Source organism: Eublepharis macularius, chromosome 2, assembly GCF_028583425.1.
Source record: "Eublepharis macularius isolate TG4126 chromosome 2, MPM_Emac_v1.0, whole genome shotgun sequence".
Taxonomy (NCBI): domain Eukaryota; kingdom Metazoa; phylum Chordata; class Lepidosauria; order Squamata; family Eublepharidae; genus Eublepharis; species Eublepharis macularius.
In genome coordinates this window covers 87,395,720-87,419,775 of record NC_072791.1, presented here as the reverse complement: position 1 = coordinate 87,419,775, position 24,056 = coordinate 87,395,720, and positions in this window count along the sequence as shown.

The window sequence follows — 24,056 nt, the reverse complement described above, 5'->3', positions numbered from 1 at the left end:
GGAAGGGGATAGATCTCAGCTTGGTATAATGCCATATAGTTCACCTTCCAAGACAGCCATTTTCTCTGAGGGAGCTGATCTCTGTCGCCTGGAGATGAGTTGTAATTCTGAGAGATCTCCAGCCACCACCAGGAGGCTGGCAACCCTAGAAGGAAATTATCAGGGCTACTCCTGTCTCCATAGTGCCCACTCAGAAAGAACAGTAGGAAAGTGAAGGGACAGTCCTGATATGAGGAGGTGGATCAGGCTCCCCTCCCGTTCCAGTCTGAGACCTCTTGCAGAGATGGAGAGTGAACTTGGTGCATACTCTCAGGGCCTCATGTCTGAGGAGACAGAGGAACAACACCTTTGTATTGGACAGACTTGCTTTTGCACCACTAGCACTGGCCCTCCTCCTCACATCTTATATTTAATGAAATGACTAGACTGAGGATTTAAGAGCACACTAATTTGCTGTCAAACTTGATTATGATTATTATTTCCTGTAGACACATTTGAGAGAAAGAGATGGATTCCGAACAACTTTGGCATGAATGAAAAGCACTTCTGCTAGAGTAAAGGAGGTTACAGTTTCTGTCGATTTCCCCCTCAAGCTACATGCTCCTATCCCATGTTCCTCACTGCTCCTCAAAACTTCAGAAATTTTTCAAAGGGAACTTAAGAGTAGCAGGAAAGCAGATCAGCCCTTAAAAGGTATTTCCCATCATTTCTATCCATGTCTCAACACATGGACTGTGGTTCAAAAAGTGGGGCCATATCCATTTTTGAAAATGATCTTAACATTTTTAAATGGGACAGGACACTTCAGCACAGCTTGATTGCATCTGTCAAAAGGACAACACTTACCTTTCATGGAAGCAATTATGTCTTGATAAGAGGCCTGCCAACTAGGGTTGCCAACTCCAAATTAGGTCATTCCTGGAGATTTGGGGAAAGAGCCTGGGGAGGGGGGTTGGGTTGCGGAGGGACCTCAGCAGGGTATAATGCCTTAAGAATCCTACCTCAAAAGCTTTTCAGGGTATAAGCTTTCAAGAGTGAGAGCTCCCTTCTTCAGATACCTTCAGGTGAAAACCACTGGATTCAAATCCCATTATTCTACTTCAGACCAACATGGCTACCCACCTAAAACTATAAATGGTTGCAGCTATGTTGCTTGCTTCTTCATGGAAATCCATGAACAGGATTAGCACCTCTCCAGATTTCAAAGTACAATCCTCTTCTAATCTCCAAAGCATTTTCATTTTCATTTTCTTTTCCAAATCATATTCCTAAATTAGGGTTGCCAGTCCCCTGAAGGGGGTGGGGGATTCCCTGCTCCCAGCCTTCACCCCCACCCCCACTTACCTGGCCAGTGGTGGGGCGGGAGGCATGGAAAAGGGCCTCCTGGAGAGTGCTCCCAGCATAGTGCAATGATGTCAGTCCCAAGAGTGATGTCATCTCACAGGCCCTATGAATGCTCCTGCACTTTGCACCAGGCCAACTTGGGCCCAGTGTGAAGTATAGGAGCACTCCTGGTGAAGGTGCTATGACATCACTGCTGGAAGTGACAGGAGCAAACACATGAAGACATTCAAAAGGTGAGTGCTGGGTCGCCCACCTCCTGCTGAGAAGGTAAGAGGACTTGGCAACCTTATTCTAAATATCTACTAAAAGCAATAGTATTTTAAATGCTTCATATTATTGTAGTTAAAACTGAAAGTAGATGGGAAAACATTGTTTTACTATGTAAATTCTAATCTATTTCATAGTTTGATGGCAACACAGAAAGTTAGTCATTTATTAGGAAGATTTACTCAACTCATGAGCAAACACTTGAAATATCTTAATCTATTGCTCTCTAATAACATGTGGAGCTGCAAAATTTGCAGAATCTGCTGTAGAACTCTGAGCTATTGTCCTGATACACCTCTAATTTTTTGTTTTGTTTTGTTATTTACGTGTGACTATTTGCTCCCAAGTATGGTTGGGAGGTGCATATTGAAATACACATCTCTATGAAAGCAATGGAGTGTGGAATGGACACTAGGCATATTCAGATATCATTCTATTGCTAATTTTGATGTGTAGATGATTTACATCTTCCTATTGTGACTGATATACATACACAGGGAAGCATACTTATGCAAGCAAGTCTCCTGTGCTGGGTTGAGCATACGTATTTTGCTTTGATCTAAAAAATTGGACAAGCTACTTAAAATGCATTATTACTGATTAGGAAACAAAACAGAAGATGAGTAATGGGAACAAAGGAAAAGTATGGTATATCATACTGAAAAAGCTAGTAGGTTTTGGTTTCATTGCTGTATTAGTTAAGCTCACAATGCACAAAATTTCAGTATATTGTACAACTTTAGTCTAGCCTGGAAGATGGCCCTCTACCTAGACACGGCTGATTTGGTCACTTGGATCCATGCCATGGTAACATTGAGATTTGACTACTATAATTCATTGTATATAAGTTTTCCCTCCAAGATAACCTTTCCAGTTAGTGCAGAACACTGCAGCTGGGTTATTATTGGGAACTAGGAGAAGAATGAATATTACTCCCAGTCTTCAGTCACTCTACTGGCTACCTATCAGAAATTCAAGGTATTAGCTTTTACATACAAAGCTCTTCATGGCCTTGGTCAGGCATATCTATGGGACCACCTCTCCCCCTATGTTCTACCACAGCAGTTTCACTAATCTGAACAGGGCCTTCTGCAGATGCCACCTTGCATATGAGCAAAACCAACAGCTGCCTATACACAGGCTTTCTCTATGGTGGCCCCCACCTTATGGAACAGCCTACCTGAAGAGGTCAGGAAATCTCCCACTCTCCTGGCTTTCAATTATGAGTCATAAGGGAAAAGATACAAAGATCCCCCCCCCCCTTTCCAATGGAGCAGAAGCTCAGGGAGAAGTAATTTCTCTGTTGAAAAATATGGCAGCTCACCTGGGAAAAAAAAGTATGAGCAGCTAAAACAACAACAAACTGAACAACTAAAACAACTTTTCACTTAATGATATGGCAATTGATATGTTGGTTCAACAACTTCTGGAGACAATTGAGGCTATTGGTATATGAGTTCATCAGACGGAGATTAAAATTGCTGCCTTGAAAGACTGAACCATTGCTCATAAAATGGCTGTCTCAGGTTCACATAATGTTCTCTCTAACCAAATCTTTCAGTTAGCAACTTATATTCAACATCTCAATATTCGTGTTCCTGAGTTATCAGAAGAGTCTGAAAAGACAGAACAGAAGAGGTGGAGTAATTCACAAAATACATCTCTTAAGCACATATTTGGTCACGTTTAGTCTTCCAGCCCTTTTGAGAAGACGTTATTTGTCATATAAATTTTGTATTAGAAAACTCATTTATTTTTGAGAATGTTAATGCACCATTAAACTCCTTGCCTGTCTCCTGGAATCTTACAGATGATCAACAGAAATACACCTTTGTGCCCTTACGATTACTAAAAGACTTCTATTTCACCATTGGAAAGACAAAAGCCTAGCTCCTGTAAATCACTGGACTGAAGACCTTATAAACGTATCACCATTTGAATGCATTGCATATAGAAGGCAACTGGAATATGGACTTTATTTTTAAATATTTTGAAATCTTTTATGGATACCTATGTATAGATTTGCCAATATGTTTTTGTAGCCAGCATTGCTTTTCTCTCTCCTGTTTGCTTTTTTAAATGTTTGTGCACTAATAAAATAATTGTTTTAAAATTTTTAGCATATTTTTAAATTGCTTACACTCTGTTTCAGCAATGTTTCTCCAGCTCTATATTAGTTTTCTGCTCATTTGGAATCCTTGCAAATTTGCATTTATAGACCTTAATACATTTATTGAAATCCTCCTTGAGTTTCAGTGAGAAAAGCAGACTATAACTATCATTAATAAAATAAAATTAAAATATGCACACTATAATCTAAAGAATTCTCTTAATATCTACATGCCTATGGATGGCAAATATCTATTTGTGTAACACAATAACAGGAATGCAATGCCGGACTGCAGCTGTAAAGTTGAAGTCCCATTAATTTCAGTGTATCTTAATTTCATGGAAGAATTTGGAGGGGGAACATTAATCTGAATTTACACAGAGATAACTACCATCTGGACCTTAGAAGTTACTCTCTTAACTCTGAATGTTTAAACTCTGCTACTTTAATCTTCTAGCTAAACCCTCACAGCTGCTGAGCCTGATATACAAGTCAGTCCTTCAGAGATTTTTCATGAAACTGACTCAAAGTAGCCTTCTTCCAACAACTGACCTTTTGCTGTGCTACAGAATCAGAGACAAAAATGGTTGGTGCTTCTAGCTGTTTCAACATGCAGGATAATCTTCATGTCACTTTAGTGTAGTGCTTCGTGATCAAGCAGAAGTTCACAGCAAGATTAAAGAGAGGTTAGATAAAACTGGATTTTCATAGAAGATAAATTAGGCACACTGAGGGATGAGATGAACGCTCAAGTCATTACATTGTTACTTCCCTGAACCACTTGACAGCATACCTGCCATTATTGTGTTATGCAGGTTGTGCTAATTATAACTGTTTGCCAAAGTTATATTCTGTATACTGTATTGGTCATCTGAGAGTGTCTTCTTAACTGCTAACATAAAATGCAGGAGAGCCAGTGGGGCCTCTCCATTCTGTTGAAAATGTGTACTTTCACTTTTCCAGCAAGCGTCCTTGAAGGCAAGCTGCTAGCAGCAAATGTTGTATCTTTTCCAAAAGACTGGGATATTTTCACTTTGTACTTCACATAGTCTAAACTAATCCGTTCCCATGTAACTTCTTTGGGGGTTTGCACCAGAATGCCAACAGACCCAAAGGGCAGGAAGTTTCCCTATTATTAGTAATGCCTTTGTTTGAATTGTCACTTCTGCCAATTGCCGCCTGAACTGTATGGATCTCTAATAAAGTTGCTTCAACTGGAACACCTGTGTGTTAACTGTGGAGAATTTGATGGGACATAATTGCCAAGGACTGATAAACAAGTAGATTTTGGAACCATATAACATACCACCCTATATAAAATGTAGAACTATATCAGTTTGAAGGTAGAAAGGAAACACAAGCACAGAAAAATGAAACCTAGATGTTTAAAATACTAGATCCAATGAAAAACTGAAGCTGCACATGATACTAGGATGTCTGTGTTCTATCTTCCAACTTTTGTGTATGAAATACATACCTGGGGGTTCAGTTTTGTTTGCAGCAAGAATGCATCAGGGATGGGTGCTTAAATATTTCACTTCTGAAATCAAAATTCCCACTTGCAGAGAACAAAAAATAGAGGGACCTGCTGAGAACAACTGTTGGAGAAAACAACTGAAGAAGTCATAGAGTTAGAAGGGATCTTGGAGGTTATATAGTCTAATCCCTACAGCATCCTCAACTGATGGCCATTTAACCTCTGCTTAAAGACTACCTGTGAAGGAGAGGTCATTGCTTCTTGAGTTAGTCAGACCCACTAGTGATTATTATGAATTTTCTCCTCATATTTATCTGTAACCTACTTTCATGTAATTTCCATGCATTCATTTTAATCCTCTCTGGATCAAGAGAGACCAAATATTTTCAGATATATGAAAACAGAGATCATGTCTCCCCTTAGTCAACTCTTACCAAGGCTAAACATGTCCAGCTCTTTCAGTCTTTCCTCACAGAGGTTGGTCTCCATCCAGACCAGACCCATCACTATTCTTGTAGCCCCCCTCTGGATTTTTTTTTTGTTAACTTCTGTGACAAACTGCACTTTTTAAGAGATTAGAAGGGCTGTACAAACAGCTGAAGGACTGTGAAGGGTTAATACCTCACAGAAACAGAGAGTCTTCAGTGACAGGCAACTCCAAGAAATCTCATTGAGTAACATGGGCTAAACAAAGAAAGACTTCTGAACATGATGCGGGGGGGAGGAGAGTCTGATTTCAGCCTTAGCTGAGAGGAGTTGAGAACTGACAGTTTTGAGATTCAGCCTGACTGAGAGCAATTTAACACACAGGAGAACTGGGGAAAGTTGGCAAGGAAGTTTGGGAAGTAGGCATAGACTTCTATTTGGGCCAAAGAAAGGGATAGATCTTCTAGTGAGAGGAGAATTTCCCTCCCCAGTCAAACAGGGAATTAGTTCCTTGGTCTGGGTGGTTAGGAACTGCCTTTGAAAACATTAAGGGTCTGTTAAAAACTCAAGACAAATACTAGAGTTTCAAGAGAGGAGTGTTGGGTACTGGAACAAGGGTACCAGCCTTCTGGAAACCAAAAAGAGTAAGAGAATACTAAAGAAAGTGTATTAGAATGGCTGTTTCCACACGGCTTACCTTTGTTCGTAAGGACCCGGAACATTGCGCAAAAAATGTGGAAGATCGCATTTTCTTGCACGAGATTTGTGCAAAGTTGCACAACTTCACATAAATCTCGTGCGAGAAAATGCGATCTTCTGAATTTTTTGCGCGATGTTCTGGGTCCTTACGAACAAAGGTAAGCCATGTGGAAACGGCCAATGTTTGGAAAACACTGGAACAAAAGCCTATCAACATAAAGATGTAAGTGTCTGTGAAGAGCTTAAGAAACTCTCATTAGTCTGAAACATTAGACCACAAGTCTGTGCATGTACTGATTTTACCTCAGGGTTATCTATACTGAATTATCAGAAATTTTCAACCCTGATGTTAAATAAAATCATTAAAGTTGTTTAAGTCAAAAAAGAGGGGAGGGGCTGTTGGAAGAGGAGGATTCAGCTATGCCTCTTTCCCTGTGGCACCTTCTGGAAACTACAGAAATATCTACAAAATATGACAACTACAAAAAAAACTCACCGTGGATCTCTAGATCTTCCAGAAATGGAACAATTTCAGAAACATTTTCAACAAATGGTTGATAAGATCGATGAGTTGGGGAAGAATTTGGGGGCCAAAATGGACTCCCTTGAGAAACAAATAGACAAAAGGATTGTTGCTTTGAGAGATCAAATAACAGAGAAAGTTCAAAAATTGGACCAATCTATGAAACAAGTTTCTGTAGAAGTGAATCAAATTAAGCAGAAAGTTGAGACAATAGAAAACAAAGTATATTGTCATGATATTTGATTGAAAAACAATTAGACAGCTTGGCACTGTTAGAAATGCAAGAAAAAGAATTTGCCCTGAGGTTGATCCCAGAAGAATATGGTGAGGATATTGTGGTGGAAAAGCTAAAACAGAAAAATATTGCTTTTCAATGGAATACTCCAGAAGGTATGATTTTTACATTTCAAGGGCAAAGATTTAGACTGAACTCAGTACATAAAGCCAGAGACTTCCTTGAAAAATATAGGCATCAATTGGAGCAGAGCAAAGAGGAGGAGGAAGTGGATTCCCATACTTAACTCTGCTCTTTACTTTTACATATTTTGGAATTCCTCCCCCCTATTTTATTAAATTTTAAAATCTCATGGCACTACAGATTACAAGAGTTTAACATGGAATATTCATAGAGCAAATTCAGCCCCAAAAAGGAAGAATTTTTTTCATTACTTAAAGAAACTAAAATATGATATGATTCGTTTGCAAGAAATTTCTGACTTATAAAATTTTGGGTGAAGAATTTATAGCAGCAGATACCAAAAAAAGAATGGAATTGCTTTATGCATCAAGCCACATTTAAAGCCTAAATTGATAATGAGTTATGAGTATGGAAGATATGTGGCAGTAGAAATTGATGTACAGGGGACAAAAACATTGGTGGGTCTTTACGCTCCAAATAAGAATAAAACTGGATTTTATATAAAAAAATGGGGATTGTTTAACAGATCTAGCATATGAAAACTATTGTTTGATAGGGGACTGGAATGGAGTGATCGATCCAAAGATGCTCTGAGAAACATATTAAGATGAACCAGGGTAAACTACCTAAAGCTTTTTTTGATCTAATGGACAATTTAGGTCTGATTGATTTGTGGTGACAGAAAAATGGTAACACAAGAGAGCATACTTTTTTTTTTTCAGAAAGACATAGATCTTTCTCAAGAATAGATATGATTTTGACATTAAGGGACATTGCCACCAAGGTGGTTAAAATAGAGGTCCTACCCAAGACATTTTCAGATCATAATCCAGTATCTATGACTTATGGGGGGGAAAGGGGTACCTCTAGGTGGAGATTAAATGAAGCTCTGTTACAAAATGAAGGGACTATCAAAGACTTTAAAAATAAACCAAAGAATATTTTGAATTAAACTTAAACAAAGGTACTGATATGAGAATGGTCTGGGATGCAAGTAAAGTATATATTAGAGGTTACTTAATTCAATATAATGCTCAATTGAGAACAAAGAACCAAGAGAAAAAGCAATGTATTTTGGAGGAGATAAAGAGCAAAGAGGAAGGACTCAAGAGAGCTCCTGAAAATACTAATATATTGCAACATATCAAGATCTTACAACAACAACTATCAATGTTAATGTAAAGAAAAATGGAAATCAAATTGAATTATGCTAAACAAAGAACATTTGAATATGCAAATAAGCCTGGGAAATGGTTGGATTATAAAATGAGAAAGGAGAGAGAAAAGAGAATGATATTGAAAATACAAGAGGCAGATAAGGCACTAACAGACACTGCAGATATACAAAAGGCATTCTATTAGTACTACACAAATCTGTATAAGAATTGTGATGTGTCAGTGGAAAAAATAGATGAATATATCAATAAACAGAAGTTACCTAAGATTATGGAACAACAAAGACAAATTATGAAAGGACCTATAACAGTAAGAGAAGTGGGAAAAGCTATAAAAAAGCATATGTTGGGGAAAGCTCCTGGACCAGATGGCCTCCCAAGTAGCTACTATAAGTGTTTTGAGGATCAACTTCTTCAACCTTTACAAAAGATGATGAATTCTATTTTAGAGGTAGGGAAAATGCTGGATTCATGGAAGGAGGCCAATATAACACTTATTCCAAAAAAGGGACAAGATCACACATTGACAAGAAACTACAGGCCAATATCACTATTAAATAATTACTATAAGCAGTTTGTATCGATCTTGGCAGGAAGACGTAAAAGTATCCTATGGGACATTATTCATGAAGACCAAAGTGGATTCCTACCTAAGAGGCATCTAAAGGACAATGTAAGAACAGTATTGGTTATTCTGGAATATCTAGAAAAACGTAATGAAAGACAAGTTGCTTTGATTTTCCTAGACGCCAAGAAGGTCTTTGACAATTCACAAAATGACAATTTTACAAAATGATGTATCGTTGGTCTATGACTCCTGAAAAATTGGCTAGAATGCATAAGGGAGCATCAAATGTATGTTGGAAATGTGCCAATCAAGAAGGGACATTTTTTCACATGTGGTGGACATGTAAGAAAGCAAAGAGTTTTTGGTTGCAGATACAATCAGCGATTCAGAAGATTTTGAAGATTAAACTACAGCTGAAACCAGAGACTTTTCTATTGGGAATAACAAAGAGCCAGTTGGAAAAAAGCTTTAGAACACTGTTCTTATACTTTATTACAGTGGCAAGAGTACTTTATGCTAGACATGGGCACGAACGGAAAAAAAACCGAACAAGCTGTTCGTTGGACATTGCCATCCACGAACAACGAACAACGAACAGTAATGAACATGACCCTTTTCCCAAACATGTTCTTTGTTCATTGTTCGTGGTCCCTTAAAGATCCCTTTAAACTATCAGCTGGCAGTTTGCAGAGGGAATTCCCTGCTGCCGCCGGCCAGCTGATAGTGTAAAGGACCCTTTCCTGCCACGTGCAACACCGCACAAACTGACCTTCCCAATGTCCAATGCTCACCAAATCTGCAGGGGACATTGTCCTCACTGTCCTCCAAAGACCCCCCAAGTTTCAGAGAGATTCACCATGGAAAAGGCATGATCCATGTGTGTCCCCCCCCCCCAGCTTTGCTGTTTTTTTCTCTTCACAGTGGCAAAAATGGGACTGCCTGTTGGAAGGCAGCTACTTTGAAGGGTTACAAACTGACCTTCAAATGTCCAATACCCACCAAATTTGCAGGGGATGTAGTCCTCACTGTCCTCTGTAGACCCCCCCCCCCCCAGTTTCAGAGAGATTGCACCCCGGGAAAAGCATTATCCATGGGTCCTTCCCTTTGTTGTCGTTTTCTCTTCACAGCGGCAAAAACAGGACTCTCTGGTGGAAGCTACTTTGAGGGGTTACAAACTCACCTTCCCAATGTCCAATACCCACCAAATTTGTAGGGGACATAGTCCTCACTGTCCTCTGAAGACCCCCCCCCCAAGTTTCAGAGAGATTGCACCCCGGGAAAGGCATGATCCATGTGTCCCCGCCCCCCACTTTGCTGTCATTTTCTGTTCACAGTGGCAAAAACAAACTGCCTGTTGGAAGATGACAGATCAGTAGTTACCTGAATCCTTCTTTCTCCCTTTCTTGAAGATGGGGAGCAACATTTACCTGTGTCCAATTTTCTGGCACCTAATCTGTTCACTCAGAATTCTCAACGATGATAGACAGAGTCTCCAAAATTACATAAGTAGGTTCTTTCATAACCCTCGGATACAATTTATCTAGTTCTGAGAACTTGATTTAATTCAAAGAATCCAGGTTTTTGCCCTGACCTGGATAAACCAGGCTTGTTTGATCCCATTAGATCTCAAAAGCTAAGCAGGGTCAGCTTTCTTTAATAATTTGATGGGAGACCACCAAGGGAGACCATGCAGAAGAGGCAGGCAATGGCAAACCACCTCTGCTAGTCTCTTGCCTTGAAAACCTCAACAGGGGTCACCATAAACTGGCTATGACTTGACAGCACTTTTCAACATAACCAGGTGTTACATATCATCCCATACCTGTCCTTGGCAGCAACTAGTTAAGAATGGTTAGGAAGCTTTTCTCCCCTGATATACATTATTACAGTCTCTCCAGCTCTGTTTTCTATAACAAACACAAACTGAGGAAAATCTGAACGTTATTGAGCACCACATATAATTTGGCCCTTAAAAGCTGTTTTTACTCCAAGCAGAACTTTGCTTCCCATTTCATTGCTATTCTGAACAGTAAATGTCTTTATTAGTGATCACCTGTATCACTCTCCTTTATATATGTGTGGTACTGAGTAGTTGCTGCTGCCATACAAGTCACACAGCAAACAATCTACCAAGCAAGCATCATTTGTGTGGTGTGTAATCACATAAGTTAACTAAACCAGGTGAACAGAAATCTTTATATCTGTCTGGTCCTAGAAACCAACAGCTATGTAGAAAGCAGAAACCTCATGGGAAACTGAACATGCAAATGTGGACTCACTCTTGCTTAACTGTGATGAATATAGCAGGCATAATATGTGGTTTACTAGTCAAAAGCAAACCCAGGCTACACAGCCCATATATTTGAGCCATCATTGGAGATCTGACACATACATTCCTAGACATGTTATAGCTGATTCTTTTCTATGACAGGGGATTATTGGCAGCTGGTGACGCTGCACAGAAACTAATCACAATTGCCTGCCCTACATGGTTCTGCTTTATAGATGCCACCAGAACAGCGTGAGATCCAGTTACAGGAAATATTCATATATCAGTCCTTTATCCATCTCATGCCTTAATAATATCTCTGAATTGGTGTATCTGATTCATTCCAGTTCATGGCATATAACACACTATTCTGGATGCTATAGGCTAGCCTGTACTTATGCATATGAAAGTCACAGCACATTTTAGTAAAGCCCCTGGAATCTAGCAATGGCAGCCAATTTATTGGATGGACTCCAACAGTAACCAAGTCCCCAGTGAAAGTAAGGATTTGGGTGTTATTTCTTTAATACAACTAGTCCAGTTTCAGAGCATTTGTCTGGAGGCAGTGAGGAACAGTAGCACAGAAAAGGTAAACTTTTCAGCTCCTACATTGTAGAAGGCTTTGGCAGGATTATTAATTAACTGTCCATGCAATTGGATGCATGGAGAACCACTCATCCTGCACTAGTGTTTCTGCTGTTGTTTTTTTTGCAGGGAAGTTTGACTGAATGAAAGACAGATGGGGGTGGGGTCAAAAATGCTATGTCAGTACAGATAATCGGCTTGCCCTAGTCCATTAAATCCTTTATATTTAATTACTTTTCACTGGTTATATGCATAACACCTGAGCCCTTCAAAGAACCTTTCAGTGCAACATAAACAAATCCATTTCCTATCCATTTCACAGTGTCATGGGAAGAAAGCAATTGCCTTGCCTGTGTGCTGAATTATCAGAGGAACAGTTGTTGTATCAGCAGAATTTAAAAAAAAACATACCATTGGAATAGGAGGGTGACACAAACAGAGGGTAGTAAAGCCATGATGATAGGATTAATTTGACAAAGTAATGTAGGTTCTCAAAAAAATTGCACACTGTAGCTGTCAAAATGTGTTTGGATCACATGGGAAGAGCACTGTTCCTCCTTTCCCTAACTCAGAACTTTCCAGCAGAGGGCAAAGCTTCAGAATTTGATAAGGACTCTTATGGCAGCACATGGGGAAACAAAGATGAGCCTTTGCTTCTGCACAGACACTTGAGACATCTGACAGTGAATTTAAGCACAGCTGTAGGAAATAAATATTTATATATACATATCTACCTCGCTGAGCTCATACTTGCTTACATTTCAAAAAAGGTCAAGGGACAGCAATTCAAAAATTAAGAAGGTTAAATAGTCTTAATCAGTATTAATATATATATATATATATATATATATATATATATATATATATATATATATATATATATATATATAAAATCAGTGTAGGGAGGATTGACTGTCTGATGGTTACTGTTTCATTTCGGGAGTCTGCCATGTCACAACTCTGATCAATTGGTTATGGTTCTAATTCACAGTAGAGCAACAATTTAATCAGTTAGTACCAATTTTCCTGACCTGGATGACCCAGGTTAGCTTGATCTCATCAGATCTTAGAAATTAAGGAGGCTTGGCCCTGGTTAGTACTTGGATGGTTGACCACCAGGGAAGTCCAGGATTGCTATGCAGAGGTAAGGCAATGGCAAATCATTTCTTTCAACTTCTGCATTGGAAATCCTATGTGATTGCCATAAATCGTCTGTGACTTGACAGCACTTTACACACAGCATACCAATAAAGCAGTTAACGAAATATTATTGATATAAAAGTTGTCTAAAGCTGTTCTCCTAAGAAAAAATCTCACATTCTGGTGGTGGATTTTTTGTCTACTCCTACACAATGTTAGAAACCCTTGAATGAATCTTCTTACTCCTTTGTATCGCATGACTCCATGGAAGCTGAGAAAACCACAATCCTTATCTTTGCTACTGTGTAATGGCACCACTAGAGATAGTAGATGGTGTACTACAGCTTTCAGTGCAGCTTGAATCAGATAACCATGGGAGCCAATAGGATCCCCTCCTATATACCTGCTTTTCAATCAGAGGAAAAAGTCATTCAGCTGCAGAAAGAATTCACACACCATTCTGGTTCAAAGTTGCGCTGACAATAGGAACTGTGGAATAGGGTTGCCAGCATTGGCTTGGGATATTCCTGAGGACTTGGCAACGGGGCTTGGGAAGGACAGATTTCGGGGGAGTGAAGGAACTTGATGGGGGTGTGATATCACATCTTGTAAATTCACATTCAGAACAAAGGCCATTCCTCCAGCTTTTTTCTTTCCTGTGAGGTCATTTCCTCTCACCAAAAAACATTTTTTAAATTTAAATTTCCTTCTTCACTTTTGACCACCATTTTCTCTCTCCTTACATTGTTTGTATGCTTACATATGCATGTATTCCACATGTCATACTAACCTTTTGATCCTAAATATTTGTGCTGGTGTAACTGGCTGTTACACTCAACCTGAAAAACCTCTCAAAATCATCATCAGGATTTTTCTCATTGTTAAGGATAAACATCAGTCCTGAAGACCCATAGAGGGACTCCCACCAAGAGCAGTCCCATTCCTATCTCAGTCCTTGACTGGTTTACGCACAAAAGTCAGTCACTTTCTCCTTGTCTCTGTGGTATCCCTTAGGAGCGGTTGTAGCATCCACACGTTGTAATGTGTTGTAATGCTGAGAGAATTCCAGGTCTCACCTTGAAGTTGTTAACCCTACTGTGGAACCAGTCTATAGGCCTTAGACTTTTAGCAGTGACAATATTCATTCTCCTTCTCTGTCTCTTCCACATCCTAAGAATGCTTCTGTTGCGGCAAGACACTCACCCAGCTGGGTGGGTCAGTTCTTAGAACTGATGCAAGGACATTCGGTCTCATTTTTCCAATAGCAAACAAAGTAACAGGCACTTCTGAACATTATGCTTTCAATGTGACAATTCAGTAACATTTATTTATTTAGCCTTGGTGTACCTTATGCATGATGAGATTTGAGACCTCAGAGACTTGAGACTTTAGTCCTGGATACCCAAAGTCCAGTTTTGCAGCTACCTGGAGCAACAACTGAGGTTCAGGTTGATAGAATTTTTTCCCTGCTTGCTTGACTAATCAATTTTTTAAGGATTTGGGTTGCAGTCACCCTGCTGTTATCAATGTTCATTTAACAACTTGACATGCACAGAGAACAAAGAAGTGCAGCAGGAGGTATCTGTATGATTCCCAGGAGGGCATTCCACTAGAGTTACAACATTTTCCAATGTGCTTTTTATTGCAAGTATTATTTTAGTAGTTGCATAGAGACAGATGCACTAAAAAAACCCAATTATTTTTAATAAAGAAATTTCCATTTTAAATAATATGAGGGAAAAGCTGTGAAAACACTGCCCAATCCCCAAAGAGCCAAGTCTGGTTATTAAAATGTAATGGTGTCCCTTTCTTACAAAAGAAAATTGTTACTGTCTTTCCTCAAGCATGGGTATTGTAGAGAAAGATCAAATCCTTGAGCAGGCAGCAGCAAATAGAAAGAGTTATAATTTCTAGAAATTTGGAATTTTGAGAATGGAGGAAGGCACAGGAACAAGCACAAAATGTCTGCCAGGGATGCTAATGTTGGGAGGATGAAAGCCACACATCTTCCTACAATGAAAGAAGCTTTTTTTCAGAATGGGTGTTTCCTGCAAACACAGTGCTTCCCTAGGGTTCTTCCGAAGTTCTCCTGCCCTGGTGATGTGGTGGAAAAGCCAGGATTGATTATTTGCTTTGGAGAAAAGCTATTTTGGCAAGCAAGTAAATGGATGCCATGAAATCTATTGGCTAGTTTTATGTTTCCCATGGGTACCAAGTTGTGTATAACAGCTGTAGCCAAACATTTAGACAACCCAGTTCAAATGAAAGGAAATCCTGCAGCAAAAGCAAAAAATCAGGTAAATTTTGTTTAGAGCATACAGAACTCTGTGCTCTCATCCCTGCTGCAAAGGAAAGAGTAAAGAAAGCCTCCAATTGTTTTGGCTTTAAAGAAAACACTTGTGTGTACTATGACTGCATATTTTGTTTTTGATTCAGGGTCCTCTCTTTTATGTGAATTGCAGAGACAAACTAAACATTACCTTTTTATAAGTTCAACAAGGAGCCAATTTGTGCTCTGTGTAGCCACCCAGCAATTACAGGGAATGGCTTCTTTTAAAAAAGGAGAACCAAAAGGGCTCCTAATGCCACCACAGGTGGTGGTGGTGGTGAGTAGAGATGGGCGCGATCTGCATTACGATCGGAAAAAAACCCACAATAATGGTGATCGCACGATCGTGACCCGGAGGATCGTGATCATCCATGGCCAATGATCCAGCAGTCGGGAGAGGCCTGTAACGGGGCGATCGGGCTCGGTTCGGGGATCCAGGCACTCAGGCCCCAGCAATCTATTCCCCTGGCAACGGAGCCCGGGGAATGCCTGAGCTCTGTTTGCCCTCCTTCTGTCTCCCTGGAAACCTGAATGGAAGCCCAGCTTTCCTTGATCAGTAGGGCTTCCTTCCAACCATGGAACAGCAAAGCAGTCACAAGTTGGGAGAAGACACCCAGGGGAGGGAGGGGGAAGGGGGTGTTCTGTGACCATTGTTGCCAAGTAGGCCCCCTCCCCTGCTTTAAGGCCTGCCATGAACTGTGTTAAAGTTTCCTGCATTGCTGTTTCACTGCTACACCAAAGATTGCTTTACACGTGTGTGTGTTAATACACGTGTCAGTTTCCTGCCTGCGTGTCAATTACCTTGCTGCTGCAATAGACTGTGTAGTTTACTGACTCCATGTTTGGATAACTGCACAAAGGACTCTCTTTCTGGGCAGCCCTGCCCTGCCCTGTATCTGGACTTCCCAGTGTGTGTTTGGACTCTGTTACAAGTGTGCCCCGTGCCTGCATTGCCATCTGCCACGGACCGTGCCTGTTCCCTGCTTTGGACTGTGTTTTAAAGTGCTGTTCCCCCTGCCTCCATGGAAGCCTGCCTCATATGGGCCCAAGCCGCTGCTAGCAGCTGGGCGCCAGCCGGGGAAACCTCCAGCAAGCCTGGCTAGGCGCTCCCTGGTCAGTTCCCGCCTGGAGCCTCCCGCGGGCCGGTCCCCGAGCTTGCCCTCGCTACCGGGCAGCCTGCAAACCAGCCTCAGCTATGCCCAGCCGGCATCCATGTTCTCAGGCAGCCAGAAGACCCTGGGAAGAAGACTGCTTTGGGAAGCCATTTCGGCGAAGCGGGCACACCACGTCCGCAGCGAGAGCACCTCGCCCCGCTCAGCATATCTTAGGAGCCGCCCCGGAGAAGAACTAAGTGCTGACCATCCCAAGCACTTAGAGAATGCATCTCAAAGAAACCTCCGCATTCCAGAAGCTGATGACATCAGGACAAGCCCTGTCCGCTGGAACATCCATTCAGCCCACTTGGATTTCCCCCTCCCTCTTTTGTCCCCTCTTCCTGAGATGTCACTTATCACGATCAGATTACCAAAGTGGCCCATCCAAGCCATTCAGTAGCCCATTAGAGCCTTTGTTTTAATCTGTGAGAACCACCAAGTACAGCACCAGCCCCAGGGTACGTTTTGGGGTATTTAAGCCGGTCTCGCAGACCGCATGGTGCTCGTGCCATTCCCGTCCTGTCCCAGCCAGGCGCGTGCCATCCTATCCAGAACCCCTCGCTGTCCATCTGTGGTCCCAGTGCTGGCATTGGGCCACCCCTCGCTGTCGTGTCTCTGCTTCGCTCCAGGATAAGTGAGTATTCCCCCTATCATCGTTGGGAACCAGCTAATGCGAACGTCTCTGTATTTCATACTCTGTATTTCCTAGATCTTGTGTGTTTCTTGTATGCTTGTGCAAGTTCAGGCTTACGCCACATTGTTAGACAATACACGTGTTTGGAACCTATTTTGTAGTCTGCCTCTTATTCACTAGAGTGTCTGGAATCGGGACCTCCGTAGACATAGGTTAAGATCCGCGCTAATTTTAAGTTACAGACTGCTAAGCTAATTTCCCCCTATAATAAAAAGCAGTTCTGGTAACAGTTTACTGGTGGAGGATGAGGGCATAACCCAGTTCGTGTGAATGCACGTGAGTCGACACGCGTGTCTTCAGCGAACTGACTTAGAGGAAAATTTTCCAGACCTCAGTGTAAAGAGCGCAATTTAGCTCAGGGAATTAAAAGTGTGAATGTGTGTGGCTCTAGCGAGCATTTCTATCTTGTGGGTTGGCTTTTCCCCATTTCCTCCTTCAGCCAGCTTTGGACTACTTGCCTTTTGTGGTGCACCGCGAGGCCCTCCAGCCGTTATAACCGGTGTACTGTGGGTGAGGACCTCTGAACTGGTGAAGTTCCTGGCCACCTTCCGGGCCGCCTAAACGCGTCTATGTGGGTGGGATCCCAGAAGTAGGCTATAGATATATATACTTCCTGAAGCAGCACATATAAAATTCTTTTCCGCCCTCCCCCGTCTCTCCTAAGTCCGTCCACACCCCGTTCCTGCCAGCACTTAGGCTTCAATCCCCGCTCCGGAGGAAACGTGAAGGGATTGTTAGTCCGTTCGTTTTAGTTTAGCTTTGGGAATCTAAAGCCAGGTTCCTGAAGCCCCGCGGCAGCCGGCCGCACCGTGCTTAAGAGTTTTAAGGAAGACTCTTGGGCGCACCTCGCTTGGGAGTACAGTAAGTTTTACTCCTGGGCACTTTTTGCTTGGGGACGTGCAGAGGCAGTCCTTGAGCGCTTTAGTCTTTTGGTCTTGGCTTGGAGACAGTTTAACCGTTTGTCTCTGAGCACGAGGCCTGGGGACACTTTGAGTTTAGTTCTTGGGCAGAGAGCTTGAGAGCATTTGCAACTTCTGAGCAGAGGCTTGGGAGCATTTCTGGTTGCCTGAGCAGAGGCTTGGGAGACCCCTTAGTTGCAGTTTCTGAGCAAAGGCTTGGAGACACTTTTTGGTTTTCTGAGTGCATAGGCTTGGGAGACCCCTGAGCTTTGGTTTTCCGAGTATAGGCTTGGGAGACCCCTGAGCTTTGGCTTCTGAGCAGAGGCTTGGAAGCACTGAGCATTTTTGTTCTTGGGCTTAGAGAAGCTTGAGAGCACCGTCTGAGCCAGTAAACTTTTCCTGGTCCCGTGGCTTGTAGGCAAGCTTGAAACGGGAATAGGAATTTTTCCTTCTCCCCCGGTGGAGAAGAACCGAGTGTAGGACCCTAAAATACCCTTCAACCCTAATAGTAGGACCTTTTAAACCACCCCTGGTGAAACCTGTGTAGAACCCAGTTTAAAAAGCCTTGAGAACCAGAGGGAAGGATAAACCTCCCAAAGGAACATAGAGAGGAAAAGTTGTTAAAACCCCTGAGTAGCTTTAAACAAAAGAAAAATGTACCGGGCAAACCCCACCGTGCCCCGCCTGGAGAAGTGGCTAGTTAAGAAGGGAGATTGCCCGTGGGAAGCAGGTTCCTTCAAGGGACCCGACCCACTCCAGATAGTTAGAAGCGCCTTCCAGGACTTCTGTGACAAGGAGAAACCTAGGTCTAGCAAGAAAGATAGATATGGAGCTTGGGCACTTTTCACTGCCCTACAGGACAGCGTGTCCCTAATTAGTAAGTTGCAAACAGCACAGGAGGAGCTAGAGGAGAGGTCAGAGCGAGAGCAGGACGCCCTGAGTCTAGAAATCCAGACTCTCAGGACTAAGCTAACTGAACAGGAAAAAGAGTACGAGAGAAGAGCAGTCGAGTGGCGTGCTGAATGCGTCAACTTCATATTAGAAAAGCAAGGACTAACCACTGCCCTCCAGGACGCTCAGCACAAGGCTGAAGCGGCCACCGCTCGTGCCGATATGGCTCAGCATGCATTAACTGAGGGACAAGAGGAGATTACTAAGCTCACCCATGCCGCCCGGTTCATGGCGGACCACAACCAGTCTAAAACCGCAGCCGCGGACCATTCAGCTTGTAAGAGGGAGCTAGAGGCCCTGAAGCGACACTTGGGGATGCAACAGGCCGTAATTTCCGCCGTGCACCCCTCAGCCCTCTTGGCCCTCCCAGAAGATAGTAAGGATAGCTGGGCATCTCAGTCGCCCCAGCCCGAGGAAGCTCCACAGCCCCTCCATCCAATAGCTACCAAAGAAATTGTCTCCACAGATGAGGATGGCAGGAAGACAGACCGGATAGTTAAAGAGACCTGCAATTGGAGGCCCGATGAGCTCCAAGCCATAGCGGACCGCATGGGACCCCTGAACCGGGACTCAGCTATACAATGGTTCGCACACGTGACCATGTCCCAGCCCTCTGCCAGTGGCTCCGATGTAGCTCAGCTGGCTCACCATTGTGCCAGCCCCGAAATAGTCACCTCTCTTAACGCATATATTTCTAACCGGAGACTAGCCACTCGCAGTCAGTATGGTGCCATGAAGGAGTTGTGCGCCTTCCTCTGGCCTACCAAGAGCTTGAAGGCCTTATACATAGCAGAATCTCAAAAACCCGGAGAGGACCCAGAGGCATATTTAGCCAGAAAGCAGCTCCTAGCCGAACTAGCAGACGAGGTAGACTTAGACTTGAGCGACATGCCTGACTTCGATGACTTAGAGTTTAGGAGAGCAGTCATAGATGGGCTCAACAGCACCACTCGCCTGGCCCTGGCAGGAGTCGAACCCGGGAGCATTACATGGGTAGAGCTGGAATCCCGCATCAGGAGCATTGCTGGCCTGTTGCGAGAGACTGGAGCAATCCGTCATGTGAAGTCCCCGGCCTCTCGTAGGAAGGAGAGCGAGCCGATAAGTGCAGTCACTTACGCCAATCATGGCCCCCACTCTCAGTACCGACCGCAGGGACGCAACCCGTACTCGGAGGCAAGGGGAGGAATCCTGAGGGGAAGGAGCAGCAGTTTTAACCGGGGAAGAGGGCCAAGGGACTACCGCCCGGGAGTCTCCTTTGCACCCACCCCGAGTTACGGCTCCTCCACCCAGCAGGGGCCCCACGAGCCCCGATCACAGGATGCGCCCCTAGCCCCTTCTCACTCCCGAGCATCACACCCGTACAACCACCAGGTCTACCCACCCCCAGATCAGTCTAACGCTTGGGGAGCATCGCAGGGCGACCACAAGGGCTACCGGGACCGCGGCAGCACGCCCCAGTCCAGGGACCCCCTCCGTTGGGAACTGTGGATGCGCCTCAAAAACATTGGAGCGAACATCGAGCTATTCGATGGGAAGCCCACGTCCGTTCTAATGAAGGCGATCATGGAGTGGGAAGACCAGCAGCAGCCCCCAGTACCCCCGTCGGCGCCCCCTTTACCGCCAGACCCTTCCTTCTCGAGTCCCCCGATAGCTGCGGTCCGGGAACGCCCGAGCCCCAACAACCCCTTTAGAGGAAGCGCCGCTTCCACCGACCAGGGTCCAGGATCAGAATAGGGTCGCCCCGAGTCCCAGTCTCCCTCCGTGGGCATAGTTGCCAAACTAAAGCCGGACACATGGGGGAGACCAACAGTAAAGGCAGGGATCGGGACTCCCGGGGAAAAGAAAAAGCCTGCCACCCTCCTCATAGATACCGGAGCATCACTTAATATACTCCGGCCCAACCTAGTTACGAAGGGAACCCAGACCCCCACAACCATGCAACTCGCCGGTTTTGGAGGAGGCATGCAGGAATCCCCGGTCTGGCAGGACATCCCCCTCACCGTTGGGAGCCTGGCCACCCGGATTTCAGCATGTGCAAACCGGGGAGAAGATGATGGACTTTTGGGTATGCCGTTCTTCCGAGCCGAGGGACTGACCATTGACTTAGCGAACGGGCTCCTGTGGCGCATCCCGGGAGGCCCAGACTTCGTCAATGCAGTCCATCGATGTGCAGCCCTTAAGGCCCCTTTGCCTCTCGCCCCCATCACAGGAGACCCCTGGGTTCAGGACTTTCCCGAAGTTTGGGTGACAGATAAGGCCGAGTGTGGGACAGTGAAGGGCGCCTGCGTCCTGATAGAAGGAAAGGACCCCCCTCCTCAGAGACAGTACAAGTACCCAGCCGAAGCCGAGGCAGGGATAGCCAAGACCATTGAAGGACTCCTTGAGTGGGACGTCATACTCCCGATGCAGTCCATCTGCAACGCCCCATTGTGGCCAGTTCTGAAAGCAGATGGAGTGACCTGGAGAATGACGGTCGACTTCCGTGCCCTGAATGCCACCACCCCTCCAGTTGCCCCGGTTGTGGCCAAGTACAACGAGATCCTGACGGCCATTGCCGCTGGGTCCCGGTTCTACTCGGTCATAGACCTGGCCAACGCTTTCCACTCCATCCGGTTGCATGAGTCTTGCTGGTACAAATTCGCGTTCACTTTCCGTGGCCAGCAATACGCCTTCAAGCGGACACCCCAGGGATTCCACTCCAGCCCCAGTATTTGTCATGCCCATGTAGTTCAGATGTGGGAACGCCTCCAACCCTCCTCGAGGCCCCATGTTCTGAGCTATGTGGATGACATTTTAGTCCACGCCCCTACAGAAGAACTAGCCCGCCAAATCACCAGGGAAGTCCTGGAACTCCTCCGCAAGACTGGGTTCAAGGCAAGCAGGGGAAAGGCCCAACTAGTTCAGACCAGTATCAAGTACCTGGGTCTGACCCTGGGACCCGAGGGTCGCACCCCGGACGCCCAGCGAATGGAAGTCATCTCCAAGCTGCCTGCACCCACCGACGTCCCCTCCCTTAGAGCCCTTCTAGGAACCTTTAACTTTTCCCGAGACTTCATCGAGTCCTTTGCAGACAAGGCTCGCCCCCTTTATGCTCTCTTTAAGAAGAACACTCCCTGGGAGTGGGGACCGGATCAACAGACAGCCTTAGCCGAACTGAAGCGCAGCCTGGCCGCAGCCCCGGCCCTAGCCCATCCAGATGTTACCCAGCCATTCTTTATTCAGCTAGCCGTGTCAGATAAAAGCGTAGGAGCCACGCTCACCCAGCAGCAAGCCGGGACCACAAGAGTAGTAGCCTATGCCTCTCGTAATCTAACTCCAGTCGAGACCAAGTTCAGCCCATGCGAAAAGACTTGCCTTGCCCTGGTTTGGAGCCTGACCCACTGGGAATTTATCATAGGTGGCTCACGCACAATAGTTCAAACTACCCACACGCCCCTCAAGTACATCCTATCAGGAAAAATACAAGATGGACAAGTGTCAAACGCTCGCATAGCACAGTGGACCCTGGCCCTGGTTAACCGCGGAGTAGAGTTTAAAAAGGAAGCCACTGAGCCACCAGCCCCCTATGGCCTGCTAGTAACCGGGACCGAACATGAGTGCCCCCTGGACCCGCCACCGCAGGTTGTTTGGCCAGTCACTTGGGGAGTCCCGCTAGAAGAAGCCCGACTGAACGGCTTCACATGCTGGTTCTGCGACGGCTCCTCCTTTCACGTTGGAGGCTCCCCTCGGACAGGCTACGGCGCCGTGCGAGTGAGCGATGCATGCACTCTAAAGGGTCCAGCCCGCTACCATTCCAGCCAAGCGGCTGAGGTGCAAGCGCTTCTGGCAGTGCTTGAGTTTGAGCCCCCAGAAAGCCCACTTGCCATTTACACAGACTCGGATTGGACGGCCAAAGCCGCCACGGTCTGGCTCCCGGTGTGGCAGAATCAAGGGTGGAGAGCTAGCGATGGGAAGCCTGTAGCCCACCTACAGCTATGGCAGCAAGTAGCCGCGCTCCTTCAGTCCCGCACAGGCCCAACGCAGGTTACCCATGTTAAAGGACACCAAAAGACAAACTCAGAGACCGCTTATTGGAATGACCAGGCAGACCTCGCAGCCAAGGCGGCCGCCACGGAGAATGCTCCCTTACCGGAACCAGCCACCGATTGTCCCCTCCACCCTGTCACCACCCGGGCACAAGCCCGTGATCAGGCTCAGGGAACCGCAGGTACACTAGACCTAGCCCAACTACAGATATCTGACCCAGAAGTAGCTGACCTCCTAGCCGCAGGAAGAGATCAGACAGGAAGACTAGTGATCCGAGAAGAGGAAGGCATAGTTTGGGCAGTAGATGCAGCCGGTGAACGCCACTGGGTAGTGCCACTGGAAGTCAGGGCCGACCTGATTCAGTTTGTCCACGAGCAGGGACACTGAGGCAAGGTTCTGACTCTGGAGAGGGTCAAAGAGGTTGGTTGGTGGCCTAGCATGCGTACCGAAGTAGCACAATGGGTGGACAACTGTCTGTCTTGTGCTATGGTCAATGCAGACCCAACCGGACCTAGAGCTCCCCTCCAACATCAGAGAATTGATGGCCCCTGGGCTCATATACAGATTGACTTCATCGGTCCCCTTCCTCCCACTCCCCGCGGCAATCGCTACTGTCTCACTGTCATAGATCCCTTTAGTAAATGGGTCGAGGCATTCCCGTGTAAGCATAACACTGCAGCCACCACGGCCAAACTACTGTTCAATAACGTATTTTCAAGATGGGGCACTGTGAGAGTCATGGACTCTGATTTAGGCTCACACTTCATCGGAGAAGTCACCCAGGAGCTTTGCAAGGCGCTAGGCATCCAACAGCGCTTCCACATAGCCGGCCACCCTCAGGCTTCAGGCGCCATAGAAAGAACCAACCGGACCCTCAAGGAGGCTCTCCGCAAAATGGTTCGCTCCTCCGGGAGAGATTGGGATGAAAAACTCCCCATAATCCTAATGGCCATCAGAGGTACCACCGCAGTTCACGGGCTCACACCCCATATGGTAATGACA